The sequence below is a fragment of the Lolium perenne genome, chromosome 4 (assembly GCF_019359855.2).
Source record: "Lolium perenne isolate Kyuss_39 chromosome 4, Kyuss_2.0, whole genome shotgun sequence".
Taxonomy (NCBI): Eukaryota; Viridiplantae; Streptophyta; class Magnoliopsida; order Poales; family Poaceae; genus Lolium; species Lolium perenne.
The window spans coordinates 222,517,205-222,520,635 of record NC_067247.2 but is presented as its reverse complement, the minus strand read 5'-3'; the positions used below and the strand labels follow the sequence as shown (position 1 = coordinate 222,520,635).

The following is a 3,431-nucleotide window of genomic DNA, read 5'->3' as shown; positions in this document are numbered from 1 at the left end:
ACAGGAAACTAACCCAAGCCTAGCTAACCTAACCCAACTAACACAGCAACCAAGCCACGGCAGCCTTTCTTTGGCCCAGCCCAGCTCCAACGTGTGGAGGGGAGCTCCTGTTCGTCGTCTTCTTCGTGTACGACCACCTCCTTCACCACATGATCTCCTCCCATCACGTTGATGCTTGCCACCTAGCATCCTTAAAACGCCAGGTGCTAGCAGAACCCTAGCTCTTTCCCCTCTCCAGCTCCGCCGCCATTTCTCCTTCTCTGCAAGAAAAGCCCCGAGAGAAAACCTGCTGTGAGAGAAACACCACCGTCTAAACCTCGCCGTCGTCGCCATGGCCGCCATCTACCCCACCTGAGCTCTGAAATCGAACCACCACGGTTCCCTCTACGTCCTCGTCTTCTTCACGGTACCTGGATCGCCAAGATCTGCTCGAGAACGCCCACTTCCTCAACTCCTGCCCCGGCCTCCTTCTTCTTCATCATCTCCGGCGACCCCTACTGCTGCCCTTCCTCTACAACGAGCCCAGGGTGAGCAGCCTTCCTTCCTACATCTCCCCTGCATGTCTCTATGTCGCTGCTCCATCACATGTGCGAAGATCTGAGCGAGATCGAACCGAAAAAACGAAGTTCCAGTTTTGCTGTTTCACGGTACTGACTTCCGACGAGTTCCGCCGGCGAACCACTCCACCTCTGCGCGAGATCTTGGCACCGTTACAAAGCTGGGACACAGATCTACAACTTTTGTTTTGGAGTCACCTAGTTTCGATGCCTGTACACGACGCCATCATCAAGCAAACTTCGGTCCAGGAAACAGGCTTCTGTTTTCACTGTTCTTCGTCTGTGACGCTGTCACGTTTTTCCAAGTTCACCGCAGCCACCACCGTGTTCCTCTTCGGACCATACCACCTCCAAACAAACTCTGGCACCTCCCTCCTTCTCAAACCGTCGAAATCTCCACCAAAGTCTTCCCAGTTTCTTAGATCTCGCCACTTTAAAAGTCGTGCACGAAACTCCTGCAAGTGTCACGTCTTCAGTCTGCACTGTCACAGTTTTCAGTTTGCAGTTGTCCAAAATTCAGTTAACCCGTTGCTACAGCTTACCTTGTATGCTACTCGTATAGCTTCAAAACCTGTGACATAGCACACTGTCTGTGCCCCTGATCTCACAGCAGCGCGTTCACGGTTCAAATCCTGGCAGGCGCACCAAACCATTTTTTTTTTAATCTTACACGCTGTGCATATTCCTTTTCCTGGAGCTCTGTTTATTTGGTTACACTCACAGCACCTTTTTGCTTTGTTTGTAAAACAGGTTTTGGACTCCACTCCTTTTCATACAAACCTTATATCCTGGAACATCAGCAAAGCAGTAGTTACATGAATGTAAACTCTGTTGTGAATTTTGAACAATATAAATTTGACAACGTTTTGAAATGGGTTAAAATGGCTAAAACTTGAAATGTTCATATCTACTAAACCCTAATTCCAAATTCAACATGTTTTACATCTTTTTGTATCAGAAAAACATGACGAATTCGAATATCATACTGTCATGCATCATGGGCATCATCTCTAAATTGACCAAACTAAAATTTGCAACCTGCATTAAGAATGTATGTGTGGGTGCATATCATTTCTTGTGAATTATGAGCACCCCACTTAATTTTGCCTTGCACCAACCATCTTGCCATGTCATCATGCATCATATTGCGCATTGCACTTGTATTGATTTATGCTATATCTTCCTTGTATGTGCTTTTGGTTCTTCTCGAGTAGACGCCGACGCAGAGCAGTACGAGCAGGAGTACGACTTCACCCTTGAGGAGGATCACGCTTGTGCTTCTACCTCTGATCTGACAGGCGAGCCCACCCCTTCACCTATTTTACATTTTACATGCTCTTTTGTTCTATTGCTATCCCTATGTTGCGATTCTGTTGTGTCACGTGTCCTATTCCACCTGTTACCTAAATATCCGAGATACACCTCCTCGCCCTACCTATTGTTTGTTGTTTGCCAGCTTTGCGAGTCGTAGGCGAGTTTAGGGTTTTTGTTGATATCTCGAAATGTTCGGGATATCTTGTTGGGATGTTGACACATGTACTACCTTTTCGAAAATGAAGTGGATAACTTTTGCTACAACTAAAATTGCTAAGGGTTATAATATTGCAGAGGCATCGGTGAGCCCCTTTGCGAAAGCATCGGATTTTTGTCTCGCTTGTGTCCCCTAGGACCCGAGTTCTTGTTATCTGTTTCTAAGACTGAGCGCGCTAACCACTCGTGGGAGGTTTTATCGGGACCCCCCATCACCCATTACCATTTCTCAAGTCTATTGAAAAGGGGGCCACAACCTTGGTTTTATTTGCCTATGCCATGTATGCCATGTATGCCATGCTTTACTTACTGTTGCCTTCGGGTGTTTACTTACTGTTGCCTTCGGGTGTTTACTTCCTGTTGCCTTCGGGTGTTTATTTCTGTACTGTACCCCGCGGGACGTTTAGCGAAAGCGTGTGGTTCGCACGCCTAGCCGCCGTCGCAAACCCTGAGTCCGCATCGGAGTACGGCCGAACTTCGTTTCGGGTAGCTTAGTCGGGTGGCCCCCCTAGGCATTCTTGTTGATTTGGGAACGGTCTTGTTGTGAGACTCTGCCGTGATCAAGCGGGTTCGAGCATGCGTGTATGGTAACATTGGTGCACCCCTGCAGGGTTAAATCTTATCGATAAGCCGTGTCCGCGGTTATGGACGACTTGGAGCTGTTTAACTCGATCATAGAACAACTTAAACCTAAAGTTGTCGCTAATAACTTGCTAATTACTTGCGTAGTAAGTTAGCCCTATTATAATGGAATGGATATAAAATTGTCAACTGTGTGAGTGCCTTGTTAGTACCTCTTGGCTAAGGGGGATCGCAATGGCAGGGTTTGTTTGCAGAGTATAGAACTGCTAGAATATGCGCTCTCTTACCTTCTCTATTAGACGGATGTTGTAGCGTGTCTCTATTGGATAGTGCTTTGCTGCCGCTAAACTCCACATATAGCCGGGCGAAGTTTACACCGCCCACCAGCAAGCATAGCTGGTCTTGTCTCGCAAGTACGTGCCAACGGTACTTACCCTCGTTTTTCTCCCTCTTTTTCCGGAACACGCTTTTCGACAAACAGGTACGACAGATGATGAGCAGTACGCAGGTGGCTACTTTGTCGAGTTCACGGACGACGACTTCGTTGCATAGCAGGATCGTTCCTAAGGCAGCAGCCTGTGGCATGTTGGTTATGGGAACACCGCTTGATTATCTTCAGGACTCTTAGTCCCATTTGGTTCTTGTCTGTACCCAGACTATTTGGCTATCTTATGTATGATGTAATGTTGGGACATGTGTCCTCTGAGTGTCATTTGGATCTTGCTCATTAGAGCGTTGCTATATATATGAACCTTATTTCCA

The 3,431-nt window shown here is 47.2% G+C and overlaps 1 long non-coding RNA gene across 1 annotated transcript; it reads left to right on the top strand.

Moving 5' to 3' along the window:
* Window positions 1-235: 235 nt before the first annotated feature.
* Window positions 236-3,431, top strand: LOC139830601 (uncharacterized). The gene is made up of 2 exons (XR_011743349.1): window positions 236-527; window positions 1,772-3,431. It is a non-coding gene; the product is annotated as an uncharacterized lncRNA (long non-coding RNA).